Raw genomic sequence first — 18,793 nt, 5'->3', positions numbered from 1 at the left:
AACATCTCCAATCTAGTTTCTTTCTATACAGTTAGTCATCGTTTGTCATCTGGGTACGGTATCATTTATAACCATAGTAATAACTGAAGCATTATGTATTACAATTAACTACAGATCAGTAACGAGCACCACATCTTACATTAATGAATTTAACAAAAAGCAGCTAAGCTCCCGTAACTGAAAAACATTTTATAAATCACATGGTATAAGACTTTTCGTAAAGATAAAGCTGTTCTGTCGATCAACAACTTCGGGGATCTTAGCATGACATCAATTTCAAACCATATAAGACGTCATTTTTGACATATAGTTATAAGTGATAACAAGTATTCAATATTCCGTATTTGATATCCGCTGCCGCATTTTTTTTCTTCATTTCCCGACGGCAACTGTTTGTTGAAATTTTGCCTATTTTGTGTTAGTAACTACGTTAACTGTTATCAACTACACCATATTTACACACTACTTGAACAGCAACAACAAGAAGGCAGACCAAAACAAAATTTGCTCGACCTCTGTCGATATTTCGATATTGGAGATAACTGTCACTGCCTTCACTACAGCCGGTCTACTAATCTTTGGTGTTGGTATGCATGTGGAGAAGACTTTAGTAGAGCTTTTGTCTCAAATATATTTGCCTTCTCTCTCTCCTTACATATATGTTCCAGGCGTTTCTTAGCACACGCCACACCAGCGAAAAATTCAGTGCTTACTACGGTACATGATTTTTTGAGTTGTCACAAACGACCAATGATGAGGCTTATGTCTCGAAACAAGTTGTGTACGTACGATTTTAATTTAGTGCCAATGAGGTGTGATAGTTTAAACTACCCATTTATTTCGTCTATTTAAGTTAGAAAACGAAATGAGAGTTATAATTACTTTCAAAATTAATGACCAGTCATAAACCTGTTAAACGTAAACAACAGCAACGTTTGCTTGCGCAACCAAAAAGGTAATGCACACCGAGATGTTCCACAAAATTACTGTGGCACATTTGTATTTAGTCCCCACTTAGGGGCTCCGGAACGCCCTATACTTGCAATGTTAAAATAACGCTTATAAATTACAACTTTCCTCACAAAGTATTTGAGGTAGGAAGTTGAACTTTTTAGAGGTTATTTATTGGAATATGGGCTACAACTTAACACAGGGATTTTACAAAATTTTAGTTCAGTTATTAAAGATGATTTTTTTTTCAATTGTAATGAAAATTCACATTTTTTTGCAATTTTTTATTTATATATTCAAAAATATACAGTTTTTTGGAAAAAGGCTGTGTTAAATTATGCAGAAGGTACTGTGTAACATTTACTGAAAGTTTGAAACAAATATGTTTGGAAAATCCTTAGAAAACATGTAATTAGTATGAGAAAATAAAAGTTTTGGGAATCGAGCGACAAAGATTGGGTTAACTTTTTAGTGTATTCCGGGTCCATAGGATGGATCTTCATCCTCTGCAAACTCCTCCTCCAGCTTCCTCTTGTTCCTCCTCCTGTTTACTCTTGCTTGTATTTCTAGACTCTTTACAGCCCTGTCTGCAGCCCGAAGGCGTTCCTTGTCTAAAGTAAGCATCGCTCGTTGTTGTGTTCGTGTTTTCTTCAGTTGCAGTTACTGCAACACTGTTCCAAAAGATGATCATGTATGAACACTTATCACATTTCAGTTGTATTTCACCAGCAAGTCCTACGTGCTTTATTATGGAGAGTTCCAGACCAACTTCACTACAATGAATACATCCTACACAGTTTGAAAAAATTCCTTTGAGAACCGACATATCAAATATTTCATTCACATCCGATTCGCCCATAAAACATTCATAGTTTTCACTCACTGAACCAAGCTTCTCCTGTGAAGTATTTTCTTTTCCACTTTGACTGCTATGGGCAGGTGTACTTGAGAGGTTAGGTTCACTCAATTGGTTATCGTCTTTATTGTTTACAGTAATAACACATACCTTTGGCTTTCCAACATTTCTCCTTTTCTTAAAAGCCTTCAGAGGATTTCTAATAACTTTACTTTTACTCATTATTATACTTCAACAAAACAGAGACTCAAGAAACAGAATTAATTACGAATATTTTCGAGATAACGACATAGTAAATAAACATGAAACAATCGACAATCACACCAGCGATATATATTGAACCATCACAGGTTAGCCACAACACATACTTTATTTCACATCACTAAAATGTACCTGATGAACACTGACGTTAATAATAACACCATTTGACAGCAGTTTAACAGCGCCACAGTGGGTCACGCCCATGTAGAACACATTTCAAAAAAAATTTAAAAATAGTTGTAGTCTCCGGAATTGAATAAATTATATATCTATTAAAAGGTAATAGTCTGCAGATTCAGAAAACGCAAAAAAGTAAAAATTGAACTTTTCATGATTTTCAGCCTTTCAGGAGCCCCTTAAATGTACATCCGCTCGGGAAGACGACGGTTCAATCCCGCGTCCGGCCATCCTGATTTAGGTTTTCCGTGATTTCCCTAAACCGCTCTAGGCAAATGCCGGGATGGTTTCTTGGAAAGGACACGGCGTCTTCCTTCCCCGTCGTTCGCCGCGCGGTCTGGGCGCTGCAGTCACGGACTGTGCGGCTTGTCCCGGCGGAGGTTCTAGTCCTCCCTCGGACATGGGTGTGTGTGTTTGTCCTTAGAATAATTTAGGTTAAGTAGTGTGTAAGCTTAGGGACTGATGACCTTAGCAGTTAAGTCCAATAAGATTTCACACACATTTGAACATTTTTGAATGTACATCCGCAATGGATGTTGTTGTTGTTGTGGTCTTCAGTCCTGAGACTGGTTTGATACAGCTCTCCATGCTACTCTATCCTGTGCGAGCTTCTTCATCTCCCAGTACCTACTGCAACCTACATCCTTCTGAATCTGCTTAATGTATTCATCTCTTGGTCTCCCTCTACGATTTTTACCCTCCACGGTGCCCTCCAATGCTAAATTTGTGATCCCTTGATGCCTCAAAACATGTCCTACCAACCGATCCCTTCTTCTAGTCAAGTTGTGCCACAAACGTCTCTTCTCCCCAATCCTATTCAATACCTCCTCATTATTTACGTGATCTACCCACCTAATCTTCAGCATTCTTCTGTAACACCACATTTCGAAAGCTTCTATTCTCTTCTTGTTCAAACTAGTTATCGTCCATGTTTCACTTCCATACGTGGCTGCACTCCATACAAATACTTTCAGAAACGACTTCCTGACACTTAAATCTATACTCGATGTTAATAAATTTCTCTTCTTCAGAAACGCTTTCCTTGCCATTTCCAGTCTACATTTTATATCGTCTCTACTTCGACCATCATCAGTTATTTTGCTCCCCAAATAGCAAAACTCCTTTACTACTTTAAGTGTCTCATTTCCTAATCTAATTCCCTCAGCATCACCCGACTTAATTTGACTACATTCCATTATCCTCGTTTTGCTTTTGTTGATGTTCATCTTATATCCACCTTTCAAGACACTGTCCATTCCGTTCAACTGCTCTTCCAAGTCCTTTGCTGTCTCTGACAGAATTACAATGTCATCGGCGAACCTCAAAGTTTTTACTTCTTGTCCATGAATTTTAATACCTACTCCGAATTTTTCTTTTGTTTCCTTTACTGCTTGCTCAATACACAGATTGAATAATACCGGGGAGAGGCTACAACCCTGTCTCACTCCTTTCCCAACCACTGCTTCCCTTTCATGCCCCTCGACTCTTATAACTGCCATCTGGTTTCTGTACAAATTGTAAATAGCCTTTCGCTCCCTGTATTTTACCCCTGCCACCTTCAGAATTTGAAACAGAGTATTCCAGTTAACGTTTTCAAAAGCTTTCTCTAAGTCTACAAATGCTAGAAACGTAGGTTTGCCTTTTCTTAATCTTTCTTCTAAGATAAGTCGTAAGGTTAGTATTGCCTCACGTGTTCCAGTATTTCTACGGAATCCAAACTGATCTTCTCCGAGGTCGGCTTCTACCAGTTTTTCCATTCGTCTGTAAAGAATTCGCGTTAGTATTTTGCAGCTGTGACTTATTAAACTGATAGTTCGGTAATTTTCACATTTGTCAACACCTGCTTTCTTTGGGATTGGAATTATTATATTCTTCTTGAAGTCTGAGGGTATTTCGGCTGTCTCATACATCGTGCTCACCAGATGGTAGAGTTTTGTCATGACTGGCTCTCCCGAGGCCATCAGTAGTTATAATGGAATGTTGTCTACTCCCGGGGCCTTGTTTCGACTCAGGTCTTTCAGTGCTCTGTCAGACTCTTCACGCAGTATCTCATCTCCCATTTCGTCTTCATCTACATCCTCTTCCATTTCCATAATATTGTCCTCAAGTACATCGCCCTTGTATAAACCCTCCGCAATGGATATACACGACAAATACATTAGGGCAACATACCGGGACGACGTATTTAATGATGCATCACTTCATTTAAATGCAAACGAAAGTCGAAATATTGCAGTTATAGTCCAGTGCTGTTTTACAAATATCGGCGTTTCATCTTTGGTTCAAATAGCTCTGAGCACTATGGGACTTAACATCTATGGTCATTAGTCCCCTAGAACTTAGAACAACTTAAACCTAACTAACCTAAGGACAGCACACAACACCCAGTCATCACGAGGCAGAGAAAATCCCTGACCCCGCCGGGAATCGAACCCGGGAACCTGGGCGCGGGAAGCGAGAACGCTACCGCACGACCACGAAATGCGGACAATTCATCTTTCATTAACTGAGCAGAGACATTTCTTCCCGTTACTTTGACATCGTAAAGACGTGCCTTGATCACAAGTAGGCCTACGGTGGAGCCCTGAAAATAAAGCTTCTGATCCAACGTACAGCGACAGTAGGTGATAATCAAGACAAGCAACAGAATTTGTCATTTATGTGACGTAACTGGCCCTCGAATTACAGATTCCGAGCCACCAATCTCGACGAAAATGCATGACAGAATATATTTATGTAATTTATGCCATGATGGCCTGTTCAAACACCGTGACTGTAATTTGTTTTCACGGATGGAAGAATCTGAAGCAACTAGTCGGTATTCACTGCAATTTCCTCCGTCAATTTTAGAAAACGTATAATTCTTGAGTAGTGCACTGCTGCACTTAGTAGTTCGACCCGTTAAGCTGTCGATTGCGGCTTTCTCGTGGCTTCTCCGTCTTTCTTGCTCGATTTGCCATTAAAAATTTATAGCAGGCTGCATCCCGCGTGTTCACGGGCTTGTTGCACGTGCAAGGGGAGCGAAGGCGGTCGCTCGCTTCTCGCTAGCCACTCTGTAATTGACTGGGATCGTCTTCGAGTCAGCACCTGCTTGCAAGATTTACGACACATCCGCTGCTTATAGGTACGTTTTTCGTCTTCCTCGGGTTAGCTTTACATGATGCTGTATAAGTACTACTGTAGTCCATGAAACCAGCAATGAGTTGTGTGAAAAGAAAACAAATGCGTACAATTTATTTAAATGCAAAATAGTGAAATGGCTTAACATTATTGTATTACAATGTGGCTGATAATCATAAAATAATCTAAAACATTGTGAAGTGATTCCATGAGGAGACCTTTCAACGGAGTAGAAGTTGCCCGATAAAAAGGTCTTTATTTCAGCCCTGAACTTCACCACACTATCAAGACACTTGGTATGTTGTGCTAGGTTGCTGAAAACATACGTACACATGTATCTGACTCCTATCCGTACCAAAGTTTAGTTCCTAAATTCTACATCTACATCTGCATTTACACTCCGCAAGCCACCCAACGGTGTGTGGCGGAGGGCACTTTACGTGCCACTGTCATTAACTCCCTTTCCTGTTCCAATCGCGTATGGTTCGCGGGAAGAACAACTGCCGGAAAGCCTCCGTGCGCGCTCCAATCTCTCTAATTTTACATTCGTGATCTCCTCGGGAGGTATAAGTACGGGGAAGCAATATATTCGATGCCTTATCCAGAAACGCACCCTCTCGAAACCTGGAAGCTACACCGCGATGCAGAGTGCCTCTCTTGCAGAGTCTGCCATTTGAGTTTGCTAAACTGTAACGCTATCACGCTTACCAAATAACCCTGTGACGAAACGCGCCGCTCTTCTTTGGATCTTCTCTGTCAACCCGACCTGGTACGGATCCCACACTGATGAGCAATACTCAAGTATAGGTCGAACGAGTGTTTTGTAAGCCACCTCCTTTGTTGATGGACTACATTTTCTAAGGACTCTCCCAATGAATCTCAACCTAGTACCCGCCTTACCGACAATTAATTTTGTATGGTCATTCCACTTCAAATCGTTCCGCACGCATACTCCCAGATATTTTACAGAAGTAACTGCTACCAGTGTTTGTCCCGCTATCATATAATCATCCAATAAAGGATCCTTCTTTCTATGTATTCGCAATACATTACATTTGTATACGTATTGTACCTCAGTGTATTTTTGTGGACGTTACTGAAGGTTATTCACGCTTTTCAATTTTTTTAAAGGAGATATACAAGTAGGCCTATTACTGATGACAACGGCATTAATATACAGAAGTACTGGAAACTTTTAACTGTGAATCTGCCGAGTGTTTTAATGAGGTACCTGTAGAATAACGCCAGATATACTATTTATAAGACGCTTCTGTATTCTAAAAATATTATTCTTATAACTTCAATTTGGATGAAAACATACTCTGTAGCTCATATCAGTGAATGGAGAATATGCAGCGAAAACCAGTTTCTTCAGTTTTGTACTGCCTAAAGCAGTAATTATGTGGAGTGAAAATATATCTGAACTAAGGATTTTCATTAACTGTACGTTGTGGGTTTTCCCGTTAAAGTTGTCATCTACTTGTATTTCCAACGACTTAACGCTTACTTGCTGCTTCATCTCACACCTTACGCAGTCAACCTGAAGCACTTGTAAATTCGTCTCTCACTTGTGAATTCCTGGACAATTTTCCTCGTAGAACCGTTACATCGCTGAGCCTTCTTCACAGCATCTTTGGTCGGCTACCGACATATGCATATGTATCTGCACTGGTATTTTCCATTAGCTGTCTCTTCTACAATTCCAGCGCAGTCCTACATCTTTTCCTCCTCTTTGGAAGTCTCCACGTCCGTAGTCTGCTGTATTCATATGAACAGCTGTTCTCTCGTATCCACATTACCAATTTAGAATCTGTTTCAACCATTTGCTTGATGCCTTCATTCTTCAGTCTGTCCACTTCTGTGATTTTAAAACACATCTCCCTATACATAATTTGCATTGTGGATAGTCTTCGTTTCTTTTTCCAATATCTTCGTAGTAATTGACTGAAAGTCATCGAGTAAAACAGAAGTGATTTCAGGCGTTCCCCAAGGTAGTGTTATACCGATAGAAAACATTTGGGAGACAATCTGAGCAGCCGTCTTCGGTTGTTTGCAGATGACGCTGTCGTTTATCGACTAATAAAGTCATCAGAAGAAAGTAACAGACCTACTAAGAAGACTGCGTACACTACGTTTGTCCGTCCTCTTTTACAATACTGCTGCGCGGTGTGGGATCCTTACCATACAGGACTGACGGACTACATCGAAAAAGTTCGAAGAGAGGCGGCACGTTTTGTACTATCGCGAAATATGGGAGAGAGTGTCACAAAAATGATACAGGTTTTTGGCTGTACATCATTAAAAGAAAGGCGTTTTTCGTTGAGACGAAATCTTCTCACGAAATTCCAATCACCAACTTTCTCCTCCGAATGCGAAAATATTTTGTTGACACCGATCATCACGATAAAATACGGGAAATCAGAGCTCGTACGCAAAGATATACACTGCTGGCCACCGTAAATGCAACACCAAGAAAGGCAAGAGGTAGCACAACAAGATTTATTTTGTAGATAACATATTGACCAAGTATCAAATGATTACGTTTACAGACGTCTATAACATGTGGTTCCTGCCAGAATCAGTAGCCAGAGTAGCCGCCATTGTTGGAGATCACCGCTGCCACACGTCTCGGCATTGAGTCAAAGAGACGTTGGATGTGTTCCTGGGGTACAGCAGCCCAAGCAGCTTCCACACGTTGCCAAAGATCATCTGGTGTGGCAGCTGGGGATGTAATCTGGGTCACTCGTTGAGCAACCATGGACCACATGTTTTCTATCGGCGAAAGATCCGGAGAGCGAGCCGGCCAGGGAAGCACTTCAGTCTGGTTATTGACGAAGAACTTTTGGACAATGCGTGCCACGTGTGGTCGCGCATTATCCTGTTGAAATATGGCTGTGGCCGAGCCCTGAAGGCAAGGAAGGACAACTGGCTCCAGCACCTCGGATATGTAGCGCCGGCTATTTAAAGTACCGGCAATGCGTACTAGAGGCGTGCGAGAGTAATATCCAATACCGCCCCATACCATAATACCCGGTGCAAGACCAGTGTGGTGGTGCATAATGCAGCTGTCCAGCATCCTCTCTCCACGGTGTCTCCACACTCGAATCCGACCATCGTGGTGCTGCAGACAGAAGCGTGCCTCGTCAGTAAAGACAACGTAATTCCATTCTGCCGTCCACATCCGTCTGTCATCACACCATTGGCGACGGAGACGTCTGTGGTTCTGCGTCAATGGTAGACGAAGCAATGGACGTCTTGCGAACAGACCACTCTGCTGTAAACGGCGTCGAATGGTACGCGCAGACACTGGATGATGGGTTACAGACGCAATGTGCTGTGCTATGGTTCGGGATGTCACTGAGCGATCCGTCACTGCCATGTGCACAGTTTGCCTATCAGCACGTGCAGTGGTGCACCGAGGTGAATGCGATCGACCACGTCGGTCCGTCGTACCCTCCTGCATCCAACGGTCACATATCCGCATTACAGTTGTTTGGTTTCGTCCAACACGACTAGCGATTTCTCTGTATGATAATCCACAATCTCGGTAAGCCACTATCCTTCCTCTGTCGAACTCGGATACTTGATCAAAAGATGTTCGCTGTTGTCTACGAGGCATAACTGATCGTCTTGTGAAACAACCACAAGGTAAACACACGTGCCGAACGTACACTCGTCGAAATCGCCAGGCCTTAAATGGCGCTATGAGGTGGCGCCACAGGCGCGCGTGATGTGCGTCTGCGCTGAAATTCTAATCAGTTGCATATCTCATCGCTGCAAACCCATGGTGTAAATTTCACTTGATTCGGATGCTTCCTTCAGGGTGTTGCATTTACGGTGGCCAGCAGTGTAGGTGTTCATTCTTTCCGCGCGCTATAAGAGTTTGGAATAATAGAGAATTGTGAAGGTGGTTCGATGAACCCTCTGCCAGGCACTTTTGCAGAGTATCCATGTAGATGTAGATCCTCGTCCACCCACTTCCTTCGTATGCCACTGTGCTTTTTTTTTTTTTTTTTTTTTTGCAAAAAACTCTTATATGGTAGCTTGCTTGCAGTTCCGGGGTCTTATTATTCCATTACACTGGATGTAGATGGTGTCAGTTCGACACACGAGTCCTTATGCGAGGTTATCCTCTTTGTAAATCCCTTCTCGTTTATTATACGTCCGTGAATCAAATTTAAAGGGGATCTTCTTTTGTAAATTTATTTAAGATTCAGAAAAATTCGTACATACGCACTCACACTGAGGTGAAAAAAGTCATGGAATGGCGATGTGCACAGATACAGATGGCGGTAGTGTCGCTCATACAGTACATACACGGTGTTTCAAAAATGACTGGTATATTTGAAACGGCAATAAAAACTAAACGAGCAGCGATAGAAATACACCGTTTGTTGCAATATGCTTGGGACAACAGTACATTTTCAGGCGGACAAACTTTCGAAATTACAGTAGTTACAATTTTCAACAACAGATGGCGCTGCAAGCGATGTGAAAGATATAGAAGACAACGCAGTCTGCGGGTGCGCCATTCTGTACGTCGTCTTTCTGCTGTAAGCGTGTGCTGTTCACAACGTGCAAGTGTGCTGTAGACAACATGGTTTATTCCTTAGAACAGAGGATTTTTCTGGTGTTGGAATTCCACCGCCTAGAACACAGTGTTGTTGCTACAAGACGAAGTTTTCAACGGAGGTTTAATGTAACCAAAGGACCGAAAAGCGATACGATAAAAGATCTGTTTGAAAAATTTCAACGGACTGGGAACGTGACGGATGAACGTGCTGGAAAGGTAGGGCGACCGCGTACGGCAACCACAGAGGGCAACGCGCAGCTAGTGCAGCAGGTGATCGAACAGCGGCCTCGGGTTTCCGTTCGCCGTATTGCAGCTGCGGTCCAAATGACGCCAACGTCCACGTATCGTCTCATGCGCCAGAGTTTACACCTCTATCCATACAAAATTCAAACGCGGCAACCCCTCAGCGCCGCTACCATTGCTGCACGAGAGACATTCGCTAACGATATGGTGCACAGGATTGATGACGGCGATATGCATGTGGGCAGCATTTGGTTTACTGACGAAGCTTATTTTTACCTGGACGGCTTCGTCAATAAACAGAACTGGCGCATATGGGGAACCGAAAAGCCCCATGTTGCAGTCCCATCGTCCCTGCATCCTCAAAAAGAACTGGTCTGGGCCGCCATTTCTTCCAAAGGAATCATTGGCCCATTTGTCAGATCCGAAACGATTACTGCATCACGCTATCTGGACATTCTTCGTGAATTTGTGGCGGTACAAACTGCCTTAGACGACACTGCGAACACCTCGTGGTTTATGCAAGATGGTGCCCGGCCACATCGCACGGCCGACGTCTTTAATTTCCTGAATGAATATTTCGATGATCGTGTGATTGCTTTGGGCTATCCGAAACATACAGGAGGCGGCGTGGATTGGCCTCCCTATTCGCCAGACATGAACCCCTGTGACTTCTTTCTGTGGGGACACTTGAAAGACCAGGTGTACCGCCAGAATCCAGAAACAACTGAACAGCTGAAGCAGTACATCTCATCTGCATGTGAACCCATTCCGCCAGACACGTTGTCAAAGGTTTCGGGTAATTTCATTCAGAGACTACGCCATATTATTGCTACGCATGGTGGATATGTGGAAAATATCGTACTATAGAGTTTCCCCGACCGCAGCGCCATCTGTTGTTGAAAATTGTAACTACTGTAATTTCGAAAGTTTGCCCGCCTGAAAATGTACTGTTGTCCCAAGCATATTGCAACAAACGGTGTATTTCTATCGCTGCTCGTTTCATTTTAATTGCCGTTTCAAATAAACCGGTCATTTTTGAAACACCCTGTAAAAGGGTAGTGCATTGGCGGAGCTATCATTTGTACTCAAGTGAGGCATGTGAATGAGGATTTTGACCGCATGACGGTAATTAAGAAACTCTGAACGCTGTATGGTAAATGGATCTCGACGCACGGGACATTGCATTTCGGAAGTCGTTAGGGAATTCAGTGTTCCGAGATCCACAATGTTAAGAGTAGGCTGAAATTCCAAATTTCAGGTATTTCCACTCAGCAGGGGCGACGGCCTTTACTTAACGACCAAGGCAAAGCGTCTGCATAGATTTGCTAGCGTTAACAGATGAGCAACAGTGCCTAACCGCAGGAATCAATGTGGAACGTACGCGATCGTATCCCGATTTCAGTTGGGCTCGAGTGAGGCGAAGACCCCACAAAACCTAGGGCCTAACATGTTAACAAGGCACTGTGGAAGGTGGTAGTGGCTCCATAATGGTGCGGGCTGTGTTTACATGGAATGGAATGGTTCAAAAATGGTTCAAATGGCTCTGAGCACTATGGGACTCAACTGCAGTGGTCATCAGTCCCCTAGAACTTTGAACTACTTAAACCTAACTAACCTAAGGACATCACACACATCCATGCCCGAGGAAGGATTCGAACCTACGACTGTAGCGGTCGCGCGGTTCCAGGCTGTAGCGCCTAGAACCGCTCGGCCACCATGGACGGCTACATGGAATGGACTGCGTCCTCTGGTTCAAATGAATCGATCATTGGCTGGAAATGATTATGTTCGGCTACTTGAAGATCGTTTTCGGCCACTCATGCACTCCATGTTCCGAAACAACGATTGAAATTTTGTGGATGACAATGCGCCTCGTCTCCGGGCCACAATTGTTCGCGCTTGGTTTGAAGAACGTTCTGTACAAATCGAGCGAATGATTTGGCCACCCAGATCACCCGACATGAAACCTCTACCACAAGCTATTGATTTTTCTATTAGCTGTTTGTGACAGCATTTCCCAAATAATATTCTACCTGTTTAACACACACTCATTCTTTTAAGATTCGTCCACACAACCTACTTAGAGAGGACATGACATTCACGTACAGTTTTTGCAAGTCTTATTTCCTTTTTGAGGTACCCAACTTACATAGAAAGCTAATTTACATTCCTCTGGGATTCATTCAGACAATCGTTAAGGACTTCACCTGGAGTATGTGTATTCGTCCAGGAACCAATGCTTTGTTTTAATCACATTTTGAAGTTTTCGGCTCACCTCTTGTACTCCATACAAAACAAAACTCTCACGAGTTGGTTTAAGGGGCTCCTGAAAGGCTCAAAATCATGAAAAGTTCAATTTTTCCTTTTTAGCGTTTTCTGAATCTGCAGACTATTACCTTTTAATAGATATATAATTTATTCAATTCCGAAGACTACAACTATTTTTAAATTGTTTTTGAAATGTGTTCTACATGGGCGTGACCCACTATGGCGCTGTTAAACTGCTCTCAAATGGTGTTATTATTAACGTCCGTGTTCATCAGGTACATTTTAGTGATGTGAGATAAAGTATGTGTTGTGGATAACCTGTGATGGTTCAATATATATCGCTGGTGTGATTGTCGATTGTTTCATGCTTATTTACTCTGGCGTTATCTCGAAAATATTCGTAATTAATTCTGTTTCTTGAGTCTCTGTTTTGTTGAAGTATAATAATGAGTAAAAGTAAAGTTATTAGAAATCCTCTGAAGGCTTTTAAGAAAAGGAGAAATGTTGGAAAGCCAAAGGTATGTGTTATTACTGTAAACAATAAAGACGATAACCAAGTGAGTGAACCTAACCTCTCAAGTACACCTGCCCATAGCAGTCAAGGTGGGAAAGAAAATACTTCACAGAAGAAGCTTGGTTCAATGAGTGAAAACTATGAATGTTTTATGGGCGAATCGGATGTGAATGAAATATTTGATATGTCGGTTCTCAAAGGAATTTTTTCAAACTGTGTAAGATGTATTCATTGTAGTGAAGTTGGTCTGGAAATCTCCATAATAAAGCACGTAGGACTTGCTAGTGAAATACAACTGAAAAGTGATAAGTGTTCATACATGACCACCTTTTGGTACAGTGTTGCAGTAACTGCAACTGAAGAAAATGGTAGCAAAATCTACGAACACAACAACGAGCGATGCTTGCTTTAGACAAGGAACGCCTTCGGGCTGCAGACAGGGCTGTAAAGAGTCTAGAAATACAAGCAAGAGTAAACAGGAGGAGGAACAAGAGGAAGCTGGAGGAGTAGTTTGCAGAGGATGAAGATAATCCATCCTATGGACCTGGAATGCACTAAAAAGTTAATCCAATCTTTGTCGCTCGATTCCCAAAACTTTTATTTTCTCATACTAATTACATGTTTTCTAAGGATCTTCCAAACATATTTGTTTCAAACTTTCAGTAAATGTTACACAGTACCTTCTGCATAATTTAACACAGCCTTTTTCCACAAAACTGTATATTTTTGAATATATAAATAAAAAATTGCAAAAAAATGTTGTGAATTTTCATTACAATTGAAAAAAAATCATCTTTAATAACTCAACTAAAATTTTGTAAAATCCCTGTGTTAAGTTGTAGCCCATATTCCAATAAATAATCTGGAAAAAGTTCAACCTCCTACCTCAAATACTTTGTGAGGAAAGATGTAATTTATAAGCGTTATTTTAACATTGCAAGTATAGGGCGTTCCGGAGCCCCTTAAACCATCGCGCGTTGCCATTTCCTGCCTGCTACTTGCTAGAGTACTATCCAAACATTCCTTTAAGAACCTGCCTGTGCGTTTCTGTTCTAAACCGCGTGTTACTTTATTTCACAAGTTACTTTCAGTTTTCACGCAAAACAACAGGCAATGGCCAGCAACAGTTGTCACTTCTATTGATCGGGGCACGCTTTGCTGATATTTCCCTTCGGAGACTAGACACAGTTCAACCGCGTTTTCATCACGACCCTCAGAATTGCAAGTCTTGGACTTCCAAACATTTTCTTACTTCTGTGCTCCCATCCATTAGTGTGCTCAATGAAGCGCAGAAGTTCCGTTTAGTTCTTCGTTTCAGCGGCTTTAGGTCCGACACTTTCAGTCAATGAAGATCTTACTTTATTCATTTACTTCGTTTTACCTTAAGTTCTCTCTTTCCAAAAGACAAAATAAACGAATAAATAAAAGTTCTCTCTTACAGCCACAGTTTCCAGGCATTGATAACGTCACTGTTCCATTAGTTTCACGGACTGTGGTGATTAAGTTCTGGCACATAATTATATAGGTTGTCTTCCGATAGAAGTATATATATTTCGGTTTCCATAACTGTAAAATCAGTATCGATACCAAGTATATATCGCAAATGTCGAATGGTGCTGTAGAAAATAAGAACCTTTCATTACTAATGAAAATTAAAATTTACTCTGTATTTATGTTGTACATACACGTAACACAACTGCAGAAGTGAAAATTACACACCATGTACAGACTATAAAAACACATGATATTTCGCCAATAAATACGAGTTATATTAAACAAGAATGGAAGTGTTATTCGAGTACTGATTTTTTTCTCATGACTTGCCTTGTATTCAAAATGACTGCTTTTGTCGTGTGATTAAGTGCTACTGTCTTAAAGAAAAATTTGTAATTTGCCTTGGAATAATGGGTGGTATGAGTAGTATATAATTTTGTGATTTGTCGAGGTCTACGTTTTCTTCGCGATTGGTATACTTTGACGGTACTTTTTACAATTGTATTTGATACTACAGTTCGTTTAAGAAAATATCGCACAATTCTCAAATTTTTCATTACATTCTAACTTCTCTATAGTACAGTCTTTCTTCAATATTATAATTTTTGATTATCTACACGACATACGCAGTAAATAAATTTATAACTGCATTTTCTACGAGCTTAGGCACCAAAAATTTTATAATCAACAATTTTATATACAACTATTGCGGCGACAAGAATATCATGTGACATACCGCTGCGAGAGCTATTATTAAAATTATATTTAATTTAAGTTTAAAAAGTCCGACCACATTCTGAATGAAGATGACTGATGTGAATTACGCCAAGCTACAAAATTAAAGTACATCACAATTCAGTCTTCTCATCTCTTCATTTTAGTATCTCATGTTGTCTTAAATTTAACTTCTGGGGCGGATTCAAGTGCTATACATCTTTTATCGATCAAAGAAATCTCGTTTCTGATTCTTGAACGTCACTTGCCTTGTAAATACATGAGTATTTTTCAAAATGAGTATTTTACAAATTGTGAAAGTAGTTTTTTTCGTATCTGGCTTTATTTTTATATAAAAAACACTGTAACATTAAGCTTACTTAGTGGATCATGTGTAAGGTACACAGAAGTCTTTAGAGAAGATACTGGCTCTGTGTTTTTAGAAATGTTGTCGATTAAACACTAGCACGGCATGGCGTATTATGGAGTTGGTTCAAAATACAGACCTTCGTTTGACAAGGTTACATAATAGTTAGTACCTTACGTACCAATGTCTTTTTGGCAAGACATATAACTTTGCGAGGAAACAACTTGCTTGTAACACTTACCCTATTAGAATAATGTTCAATCCATTTCCATTGGGAAGAATTTGTTTTAGAAATAAGCAATAGTAATATATTACGTCTAGAAATTATGGATTATTCGGTAGGGTTTAAACAAGTTTAAGCCTTGTTAATATTTTGAGTTTCTACCAGGTCGTAAGATTGTAATATTTTAGTTCAAATTGTAAATAAAATGGGAAGACATAACAGCTTGTTGTAAATAACAGAGGTTTCAATGGTTTCACCGCTGCATTAAGAGGAATTTCTCACACCCCGTTGATATAGCAGACACAAACGACTGTTTCATCAGAGAATCAAAATGAAATGCAGTGTTCAATTTAATCGTTGAGACAATGCTGGGGGTGAGACATAAGCTTTTTCTTTTTACATAACCATCTAACTTTGGAGCAAATCGGTAGTAACCGTTTTCTTTCAACATACTGATAATTTAAGTTTTTTCATGACCTTCGTTCGAAATTTGCAGTAAACAGATATTCTATACATTGCACACAAGCTGTCGATATTTACGTAGCACACAAAAAATATGCTACAGGACACCGTATCATTGTTTATGTGCAACATAAGAAATTCCTGCATAATCTACAATTAAATAAATACATATTTCACATAGTAGGCGCAGTTCTATTTATGATTAATGTTTGTAAAAATCTCGCCAATATGTCATAGTATTTACCAACATATATTTCATGAAACAGCTGCTGTAACATATTTTGATGTGAGCTCTTTGTCTAGCAATGTTACAATTTCGCACTACGTTCATCATTTGGTGTTAAAATGATTTCTGGATTATTACTGTGCATACGTGAGTTTATTTCGGAAAGAAATCACATGTGTTTACGTACAGAAACGAAATCGCGTAAGTGAGTATAATTAAAATTAAATTCCAGAACCTCGAAGTGATACGGATGATGAGGAAATGGCGAGTGTATGCAAATGCAGTCACGTAAGTAAGTGAAAAAGTTAATAAATTGACGCCCGAAAAGCAATACGGATAGATTAATTATTTTTATTCGAAGTTTAAAAATTGAAGCATTCGCCCCTCCGTTGAAACATACCGTGTCTACATGTACTGCTAGTGGGACAACTTCTTCGTTGAGCCTTTTGCAACATACCAGTGTTTATCCACTGAGAATGAACGTTCTACCTCTTTCCTTCATTTTTCACGGAATTTGCAAGAGAAAAAGATGGTATCTGACAAAAAGTAACATAGTAATCAATAACGAGGCGGTACAAAGGAAACAAAAAGACAGCTCTTACAATTTTGAGGAAGTAATCTTTTGCCCGAAATGGTAGAAGGTCAAATCTGAAAGCGGCATTTTCATTTCATACCACCGCAACAGGAAGCTTTTATATAATCATAGAAATTCTTTAGAAAAATTTTTTAACTTTTAAATTCCGGCTGTACTTGGAACTTGTCTGCTATTTAATTAGAAGTTTTCTAAAAATTCTCACAGCACACACACACAAGCTGCGCACGTATAGGGAAGCCACTTTCCACGAAACTTTACATCCACTTGGTACCAGCGCGGAAAGCGGTGACCCACATTCGTTTCTGAGCTCATCGTTTCATTCTGCCACCAGTTTGACACAGAGCAAGGATGATGTGGCTACAGCCAATCGCAGGCCGGCATCTGCCGGGTAGTAACAGGGAGTCTGGCGCAGCGCTTGATAAAGCCGAGACGGAGGGAGAAAAAAAAAAAAAGTTCCTCTCCTCTCTGCCACACTCTCTTTGCTTCTCTCTCTCTGCGTCTCTCATTACCGTAACGTTCTGCCGTCAAGCACCGCGCCTCGCCTCCCAACTTTTAATGAAAGAACTTCTCGGCGCTCGCACTCGACAAGAACCCGCAGCTGTTTTATCTCTTTATCTTATCTCTCGCCCTGGAATTCTGTAGTCTCCTCGTATCATTGCTGCTGCTCTCTACGATTAAACAATAGAAACACGACACTGACCTTCAGTTTCGTAGGGCCGTGGAGCGGAGACGTCAGCCCAATCCTGTGATCGGCTGCTGCGGCAGTGTTTTCACTTTCACGACGGTTCACACTTCACGCCTTCTATTCTACTTCAGAAATATTACACACTGAGCACACGACACACACGGACACCCGCTCCTCACTGTCTCCCCGTCGTCGGCGGCGACACAGAACAAAGGAGCCGAGTGGTTCTGTCCGCACTGCGCCGCGCTGTCACAGGCCACCCGTCGGCCGTAGTACTACGCGTAGTAGCAGGAGGAGAGGTAATAGTATTTCTCGGCCTCGCCGCTGCGCGCGCCCCCACCACTCTTGGCTCGCACACAAACACGCACTGTGACGTCACTCACGCACTTTCCACTCCTCCGCCGCCGCCGCGCGCAGCCTCGATCTCTGGGGCTTGTGCGACCGCAGGGTGACGTGGCGAGATGCCTTCCTGCTTCGACTTTCGCGCGAGACGGCCGCACCAACTCGCGAAACGCACTGTGTCGCTACCCTCCTCCTCCTCCACTGCAGCCGCGTTCGCAACGCCTGCCACCGACTCCTAGACTCTCTCTCGTCAGCTGTTCGCTGCTGACTGGTGGACTCGCCTCGGCCTGCACCGTGTGGCAGTCGAGCGGCAGCGGTGGCGCCTCGCGCGGCCTCCCGGAGAACTACGCTCGCTGCCCGGCGACTAGAGCCTGCCTTGCATTCCGCAGCAGCGATGCGCTGCCAACAACTGCGACAAAAAATCACCGCCCTCTCCCTCTCACACCACCCACCCCCCTCTCACTTTCTGTCTGTCTCTCTCTCTCTCTCTCTTTCTTACCCCCTCCAACTCTGTTCTCCCAAGCAGCTCGTTCCAACTCTTTCCCACACGGCGGAGCCGGTTGACGGATACTTCAGGCGTGCTGCCTTTTTTTTTCACTTTTTCTCCTCCGCCTGCGCCACGCCAGCCAGCTCCTTTTTGTTCTTTGTTTCCGATTCGCTTTGCTACTGAAAAATGTGGACAGAGATATGGGGAACGGGTGGGGAAGGGGGGTGGGGCAGGG

The 18,793-nt window shown here is 41.9% G+C and overlaps 1 long non-coding RNA gene across 1 annotated transcript in view; it reads right to left on the bottom strand.

Annotated features, from left to right (window-relative positions):
• Positions 1-18,330, bottom strand: part of LOC126475011 (uncharacterized) — a 735,908-nt gene extending 717,578 nt beyond the window's left edge. Inside the window, exon 1 of the long non-coding RNA XR_007586640.1 lies at positions 17,745-18,330. This is a non-coding gene — a long non-coding RNA (uncharacterized LOC126475011). The remainder of the gene's footprint in view (positions 1-17,744) is intronic.
• Between the last annotated feature and the right edge of the window lie 463 nt (positions 18,331-18,793).

The sequence above is a fragment of the Schistocerca serialis genome, chromosome 4 (assembly GCF_023864345.2).
Source record: "Schistocerca serialis cubense isolate TAMUIC-IGC-003099 chromosome 4, iqSchSeri2.2, whole genome shotgun sequence".
In the NCBI taxonomy this organism is placed as follows: Eukaryota; Metazoa; Arthropoda; class Insecta; order Orthoptera; family Acrididae; genus Schistocerca; species Schistocerca serialis.
This window is presented reverse-complemented; position numbering and strand designations above follow the sequence as displayed.